The 9,046-nt window shown below is 47.6% G+C and overlaps 1 non-coding gene across 1 annotated transcript; it reads right to left on the bottom strand.

The window, feature by feature from the left end:
* Positions 1-8,974: 8,974 nt before the first annotated feature.
* Trnam-cau lies at positions 8,975-9,046 on the bottom strand. The gene has a single exon. It is a non-coding gene; the product is annotated as a tRNA-Met (tRNA).

Below are 9,046 nucleotides of genomic sequence, written 5' to 3' on the forward strand. Positions count from 1 at the left end.
AAGTTACGGGGACACGTTGTAGGTGATTAAATAAATCGAGGCACTTTTGAAACAGGAGGAATATTTCGGACAGAGAGAATCGCTGCTTCGGATGCAAACAACGCAACAAATCAAATCACCGTCGCCTTCCAATTGACCGGTTTAAGCCTGAAAATAGCTGAGTGATTTTTATCATCCTGTGAAATCGACGGCTTATTAATTTATACACGCTCGAAACTTGATTATCTAACACAGGTACACAACCAGCTTTGCACGAACGGATAACGATCAACTCTCTACTTCTTCCTCCGCGTAGAAGAAGTCGCGACGAGGATAACATTTTGCTCTCTAGCATTGAGCGAGAGTTGTAAAATAAAAAGTAATTGAGCATTATACGCGTATAAAATAACGATTGTATTTCACCATTCTGAAATCCGAATCCTACCGCAAATGCTGACCTCTCGTTGCATACCTCGCAGGAATTCGGAGAGAGAAAAAGACTAGCTTGGCGCTAATTATGTTTTATCCTTCGAAAGATCTTCCTCGCTAATTCCTTATCTACTCGCGGTGAGATTGCTAATTAATTCGCGAGTAGTGATGACGTAATTCGAAACTAATCGGGCATTCCGCGTAACTTCAATATTATACATTCCTCGGCAGGCGTCCCACGCAGAAATTAACGGGCCCGGGAGCCAACGAACCATTCGAAGGAACGCTTTCGATAGCGGATCGCAAATGTCAAGACTTGGACATTGCCTCACGCCTGTCTCCTCGGTATTGATAGTAAATTTACGCAATTTTGATAACTACACCCACGCAACGATGCCGACGCAACCGAACGGCCGAGAACGTGTCAATCTGATCCATCGCATCGACCCGTCATCCCAAAGTGCAGAGATCAAACCACGCGAAAGTCGTCGAAAAATTAAATAACGCCGAGAGTGCGGATGAAAGCCAGGAAGTCTATTTTTCGGGTGTGAGATCGGAGGAGCTAAGTTGGCGGTTTGATAAACGAACATCGCGTTAATACCACTTCGGGGAATTCACGGTATGATTGGCCCCGCCGAATAACAGCTTCGATTCCGATAGGCAGACGCGGGCGCGGTGCTGTCTATCGGGCCATTGCGTACGTATTAGCTATCGTTGGGGAGTAATGGAACGGAAAATGTAAGCCCAGGTTCCGTCTCTTCGTTGCTGCGACGACGAGACGCGACGATCGTTAGCCGAAGTACGAAACGCATTCGAAGCGAGTGTGAGTAACACGCTCTTCCACCGCGTTGGAGAACGATCCGAGTTAGGTCTAATTACACCTGTCAAAGAGCCTTACGCGCAAGACCCTAAGCGCTGATACATCCTTGAAATCATTGAATCTATCCTTACAGCTCTCGTTTCCCAGTAACCTCGCGGCTAAGCTTGTACTCGCAACGTTCGCTGCATAAAGGTTTCAATTAAGCCTGCAGGCTATCCTCTATCTACGAGGTATATTTCACCTGCGGATAACAGTTTCACCGATCTAATTACTATTATTAATATCTCGATTCCCACCGGAGGAATCGCGAGCACCCGACGATGGTAGCTGCACGCGTATTTCCACGTGATCGGAATATAGTCTTGTTTTCATCCATAATTTTTTCTCACCCGCGTGCCCATGCTGTTAGCATAGGTTAATGGCGCGTTATATTTTAATTGCCCCTTTTTCATGCTCGCGATAATTGGGGTGGGGGTGAAAGCTTGGAAGGGTTACCTCGCAATAAATGGTGAATGCTCAATCTCTTGCGTAAATTGTACCACGCTCAAATTGCGGTCTATTCTATATGTATACCTGCGTTCAATCGCGCTATTCACTTGATTCTTATCCCCTCTCACGATATCTCTGCTTTTTTTCCCCCATTTTTTTGTATTCTTTCGAGACCATCATTTTTTTGCCTCCCCTCCCTATCCCTTTTTCGATTCATCACTATCGTCAAGAGTTACCTTCCATTTTCACGTCGGGAGAGCCCGACAACGGTGTTTCAGCCTCCCTAAGCTTGTGCAGCCCACGAACAGTTCCCTCTACCATCGTGCGACGTGTAAGCGACCCTTTGATTTATCGGACTACATTCTTCACCCGCGTATTTCTACGGTTTCTATTTATATTCCCGTTGCAAGGAGCATCGATCAACCGATCAGTCTACAACCGTCATTAATCTGACCGTTTGAGGCACGTCAACGTTTTTCGCACGGCGTCATCTCATACACCATCGATCCGCCGATCGTTGATCTGCCCCATCGAATTGACCGACCTGGGAAAGTCTCGACTCGAACACCGTGCTTTGACTCTGGAACGAGTAAGCGCGCAAAGAGATGATTCAATTTTTCAAAGACACGTTATGTAAAAAAATGGTAAAAGTCGAAAGCGGACGTTCCGGAATAATGTTCGTGATCAGAATTTCACTCTGAAAAAAATTTAACCAAACATAATGTCCCAGCAGGTCAACTTCATGCTTGTGTCATGTGTCGCATATCTGTTAGTACATATGACGCATATTATTGTAAATTTAATAATTAACTCGTCGTATCAACATTCACTTTATACTTTCTTTTTCACTTAGTAATAGATTGAAAAATGGTTAAATCAATCCAAAAACTTTAGTGGACCTGCTGGGAAATTTTTTTCGACTTATTCTCGCTTCCTATCTATCGGTCAAATTACTCGTCCTAGTTGCGTAAGCTGGCTGCTCGCCGCGGCTAATTAATGGCGAATCGCCTCGTACCTACGTCCGATTTCAGGCTCGGCAAAGGAGTCGGAAGAGCACCTGCGGCGTTGCAAATTATGAGAAATGATCGGCAGCACTGATTCTCCTCTTCGGCTCCTCGCTTCTTTGAGAATCGGTTCAACAGTTTCGTTTCACCATATTCCCAGCCGCTTTTCTCGCGTGCCGGATGAAATTCCTGAAACGCAGATCTCGACCCTGCAGCCTGCCGCGCTCTTCCAGCGAGCTAAGTTTATCACCTTTCGATTATTTCCACTCACCGGGCTCCGATTGAGCTACCCGCGTATTTCCAGCCACCGAGTAGTTCGTTCATTTCGCCTTATTTCCACCTTCGATTTCCGAGTGTAGGTATGTTTATCTTGATTAGTTGAGCCGCAACGTTGTACCGCGGATAGATGAATATCTTTATTACCGTCCACGCTGTCCCAGGTTTTCCCCCCGCATGCTGCAGTCAGCTACGGTGACTTATTTGAACGCTGGGACGTTTATAGAACGCCGATTGCACAACGCCGTAGTCTCATCCTCAGCCGAGTCTTTCATTTACGCTTCAATGCAGTCACCCAACCTTTGGAGCACCGATGAAAACCCGGTTGCTCGTATTTTAATCACGCTACTTTACCGTCGTTCAACTCCCGTACTCTCGGCATTCGTTTGACGCTCTTAGACCAAGGGGAAAATTAATCCGTCAACGAAGTCGAATCGCTTTCAACTAGCTCGTGAATAGAACGCCAATTTTCGTCCAAGTTACACGTCACGCATATCGATCGCAGGTTATTCGATAATTGTTTCGAATTCGATTCAGTGTCCGGCAACCGCTTTATATTTTTTCGGAAATAGAACATGTAACAAGGGAATAATCGGCGTTTATTTCTGTGTTACACACAGGACTTTATTCCCGACTCAACTCTGGCCTCGTTAACATTGCCTTGAAAGTGTTTTCCTTTCATGTGCGAGTGAGATCTGTAGGTCTGAAAAGTATAATATTATTGAAAGCTTATAACAATATATAGAGAGTTGTACATTAAAAATGGAAAAGACAGTAAGAAATCCAGAAAAACTGAAAAAACAATTTGCGGGAGAAAAGTGCTACTTTTTTTCCCACAGATGAGGAAAAAATGTAAAGAGAATAATCGGTCACTTTCGTCCCGCTTTTCAGGTCAAAAAATTATTCACTACGTTCGAGTCGGGAATGACGAAATAATCACAAAGAGCCACCTCATCGTGTTTCGCCCACCGAGAACCTTATGCAACGCACGATGATGAGATCCGATTGACCGCATCGCGTACCGGGTATAATTATACTGTATACCTGTCGAACATTAGTAAGCATGGTAACACGGGCGGGTCGGACGCTGGTTAATACGTAAGATTTAGGATTCAATTTCGACACATGCAGTGTGTGCAAACATTTTTGAAACATCGAAATAAATAACCGCCAAAACAAACAGCGTCTAAATTACTCGGGGAGGTTTTGGGGTGTGCTCGCCCATTTGCATGATTACGCAAGGCCCGTGCGTTCCCATTTACAATTTCCGTTCTATTATGCGGCTAAAAGTGACTCTTAGCTGAAGTTGGGAGTGCAGGTCAGCGTTCCCGGAGTGGAAATACATGCCAATTGAAACGGGTGGATACGTCGTCGCATGCGTTGGTCGTACGGGCTTTCAGTTTGATTTTTCACGTAAGAGTACCCGGTAATTGCAATGAGTGCGAAAATCGAACGCGGATGTCGAACGAAAGCCGCGCATCGGTAAGTTTGAAATCCTTGTCTATCGACAAATCGGGCGAGGCTTGGCGCAACATGTGCGATGATCCAGACAATCGGTGAAAAGTGAAAAGATTCGAGCGTGCAGTCTTCGACGCGATACACGACGATTCGTACGACGCTCACGAGTCACTCGACAAAATTCAGCGTTTGAAGATCGCGCGCTTTCTATTCTGGAGTACTTTCTATCAAGAGTTATATCAGCGCGTGTAGGAGTTGGGACAATCGGGATTATAAGACGGAGAATCGTGCTCGATGGGATTCGGTAGGAATTTTAATGCAGGCTTAAAAGTGGCTCAGCGAGAAAAATTGGACTTACGAATAATGCGGGGGGAATCGGAACGTCTGTGGTACAAAGTTATTTTCGCTGGTAAGACAAGCCACGACGTGACACAACAACTTGTCCAGGTGTATTTTTTCCATTTAAATTTTGCTCCGCTCTGATTTCCTCGATATTTTTTTCCCGCTGTTTGAAACCGAATCGGTCGTTGCCGCCAGGGGATGACCGCAGAGCGATAAACCCTGTCGGATTTCAGTATGAAATACCTACTGCCTAGCTCTTACTCGTTCCGAGACTATAAATGAGACATTTGAATGGTTTTGTTGTCTCGCCGGCGACACGGTGTACATCCGCATTTATCACCCCATAAATTCACTTTGGTCGTTTATCACTCCCACCACCTCCGTGCAACGCACACCTATGAGACACGGCCGCACATGCTCCGAGACAAGATGCACCGCGCACCTTTATGCGACCCGGTATTTCCTTGTCGCTAGATCGAATACATCGACACTCCATTAGTTTCCATGCCGGAGCTGGTAGCCGCGGGGATTTTTCCTTTTCCCTTGCACCTCGATCCTCGACGTCTGTAACGCGCAAAATGCGTGCATGCGTCGCCTCCGCGGGAAAGGACAACCTTGTTTCAGGAAGCCAAAGGCTGCGGCTGCGGCTGGTTGGCCGGCTTCGCGGAACGTCTTTGGTTGCCAGGATCTCCTCCGCGTGCTAACCGCAAATCTCTACTTATTTTCTTGGATATTAGTTAACGCGTGCACCGCGCAGCTCGCTGCCGCATCCGTCGCCTAACCTCGTATAACCTGGACTTTGTTACAACATCGAGGTAACGCGATCGAGCGACGAGCTGCGCTCAAGCAGGGAATACGAGAGAAAAACAAGTCCCGCCGTGCGCTAACGGATCCCGCAACGATGTTCAAGTTCTTTTTCGTCCTCTTTCGACGATGTCAAGGTACCTACACGCTGCGGAGGCTGGTCCATTAATAATAACGAAAATTCACAAAATCAAAGTATAATCCCCGGCCAACCTGCAGCGCGATTTATTAGCTCGTCCGGTTCCCGTTGCCCGTAGGGTGCCAGAGATTGCGGAGATAACGGCGGGGCAGCTGCCAAATCTAACGAATCAGCAATTACTTAACGCCGGTCGTTTCGTCGCCTTCGAATACCGTAAGCCGCGGATCTTCATTAGGCGGGAGAGGTTCGTGTAATGTTTTGATAACAATGCCGGCGTTGTCGAGAATCGGGGTACACGTATGTATAGTCGATGAGACGGTAGAGCACGACGATATCTTGGTGTTTTTTTTCACTCTCGGCTACCGAAAAAGGTTGAGGTTGCGCAACGTCCGACTCGGAGTTTCACACCTCAATTTATGTAAGATCGTCGACGGATGCGGTTAGAGAGCATGATTCCACCTTCGACCAATTACTCTGCAATAGACGCGAGGCTGGCCGTTAGCATTTTAATGAATAGTATAGAAGAAATGGCCTTAAGAGTTACTGGCTGACGGGTCATAAACTCGAAAAGTGCCCCAATCATGCAGAAATTTCACACAAGGACGTTAAATTGTTATTGGCTCGTTATTTCGCAAGCAATATAATACGGATAACCCGCAGGCGAGCCTGGTGAAAGCAGCTCGAGTGACGTCGTGTTGATTGCAATTCCAAATTTTCGATTCTATAAATGAATAAGGGAATCGAACAAAACGCTTTCCGTGTATCTTTCGCTGAATGATTTGATAAAGGTTCAACGAACCCGGAACCAACAAGCGTCAAATTTCGAATCGACAATCGCAAAGTTGGAACAAGTGTGACGATTAACATCATCGCGAAGTTTACGTTTCCACATCGAACGCCGTACCGGCACCACGGCTATTATTACTGTCACCGCATCATTCGGTACGCGCAAAAATAGCGCTACTCGACTTTTGTCGTTGGTCGAGTCTCCATTGTACACGTGCGGGAATAATTCCATACACGCGATGGTGAAAATGAGATCAGCGAGTCCCGCGAACAGAGCTGCTGGTTCCCGTCTCGAGGTGAAGGAGTCACCGCGAGAACGAGACAAAATAGAACGAAACAAGCCTCCGGAAGGCTATCGGTCGATCTGACCGTCGGACAAGCGATCGGTCATCCTCGCGAGGCCGGTCGGAGGCGGGTATTGTTTCGCTATCGTGGGTGAGTATGTGGATGATTTTTTGTTCCTCCTGGATATTTTTCGTGTGTTCGACCCCGAGGCTGGACGGAGCGTGTGCCGCGTGTGAGGCGCAAGGCCTGTCCGGGCTGTATTCGAGGTGCATGTACGTACGTGCGTACCTACCTACATGCGGACCCGGGTAACGGTACGCATATGCCGTATCGTACCGACGTCTACCGTATACCTACGCGTCAGCCAGGCCACGCGACAAATCAAAGACTCCCGTTTCGAGGGCTCATACCGGACAATATCACGGACGCACGTCGAGAGGCGCCGTAACAAGATCGTCCGGGTGCTAATGAATTACTACCCAAGCCGGTATGATTGTCTCGTAATCGGCGCGTCGCGACGCTGACGACGCTTTCTATGCACCCGCCTGCCTGCCGGAGGCTGGCTCCGCGTTATCTTTTACGGGTTGGGTTAAAAAACTGGAATGACTGATCGATGGAAGAGCCGAAATATCGAATTTTCAAAGACGCGACAATCCGATTCGTAAAATTATCGCAATGTAGAAAGTCGATGCGTAGAAAATTGAAAATATAGAAAGTAGAAGTACGGAAAAAGAAAATATAGAAAGGTCAAAACGCGGAACGGCAGAATATCGAGACGAATTCTGACTATTCTACACTTCGACCTTCTATACTCTGACATTTATGTTCGTTTACTTCTTCATACCATGACTTTGTACACTTTTAAGTACTATTTAATTAAATTTTCACTTCTTCAAGAATTCGATATTGCGACCTTCTATTCTTTGATCTTACTATACCTTTATCCCCGCCCTCTTTTACATCCATTTGCGGTTTACAAAAAATCTGGACGAAGATACTGCTTGTTCCGTTTTCAGTTCCATCCTCGATAAATTGAATCTCGCCCGCATCCTTGAACTCGCGTCCTGTCACCTTCTGGTTACCCGCGTCGAGAGCTTCGTCGACTGCAGGGGCTTCCGAAGCAGCCAACGACTCCGAGGATCGAGGACAATTTTCAACCGGAGATTAATTAACTTGATGCGGTGAGCATTGGGCGGCGGGGAGGGGGGAGTGGTACGATAATCCTTCAATCGAAGCTGACACGTGAGTGTAAAGTACGAAGGATTGTCGCTTACCGTACGGCCGCGGTGTAATCCTCACTCGGGTGCGATTCTACAGGCTTTTATAGAAAGAACGCGGCTCCGACGGGCGTGAACGCGACCGAGATTAAAATTTGACAGGTAACATGCTCCTAATGCCCTATTCCATCGGCGTAGTTACACTTCGCCTCAAATACCAGACTGATTTTGACACAGGCACAAAGAAAGGAGTCCCACTTGCCGGCCGTGGCGGCGGCGCAGGGGGAGGAGGTCGAGGGGGGAATTGGAATCGGTTCCTCTCCGCGATCCACCCACGCAACGTATCCCCGCGCATTCGGCTGCTCGATCCGTTGATCGCCCTCGATATGCGTGGATCGGTGCCGTGCTTTTGAACTCTTTTGAACCTTTGAACCTTTGATCGGTAGGTAGAGCGGGATCGGTTCGCCGAGTTTTTGCTCACCCGAAAGAGACAATGGGGGACGTGACTCTGCCTATGCGGAATATACGCGAGCCGGGTCCTCGACTCACGGGACTCGAGGAAGGCACTCACCCAGGGTGGATTTTTGCATTGCAAATTCGTTTTGCCGGGGCAATTTTAGCAGTCTGGCGGGCATCAGCTCCGGCGATAAACGCCCGCTGCAGCGCGACGTTTTATTTCGCCTTCGTACGCACGTCGAGTGTGCCTATAATAAACGCTTCAGTGCCGTCCGGTTTATACTTGATTAGCGGTTACGCGTCGGTGATGCGCGAGCTATTCGGCACACGGTGTTATTTACGAGGGCTTCCACCAGCGTCCTCGTCCTCCTTCTTGTCATTATGTCACTCCGTGCGGGAGGGGCAGGGATTTATTGCTAATTAAGTCGGAGCTGAGAAGAAATGATTCGAACGAAACCAGAAGAGGGGATGGTTAAAAAAAAATTACGATTAGCAGAGCGTGGTTTCGATCCACGGACCTCTGGGTTATGGGCCCAGCACGCTTCCACTGCGCCACTCTGCT

This window comes from Neodiprion fabricii, chromosome 7, assembly GCF_021155785.1.
Source record: "Neodiprion fabricii isolate iyNeoFabr1 chromosome 7, iyNeoFabr1.1, whole genome shotgun sequence".
Classification (NCBI taxonomy): Eukaryota; Metazoa; Arthropoda; class Insecta; order Hymenoptera; family Diprionidae; genus Neodiprion; species Neodiprion fabricii.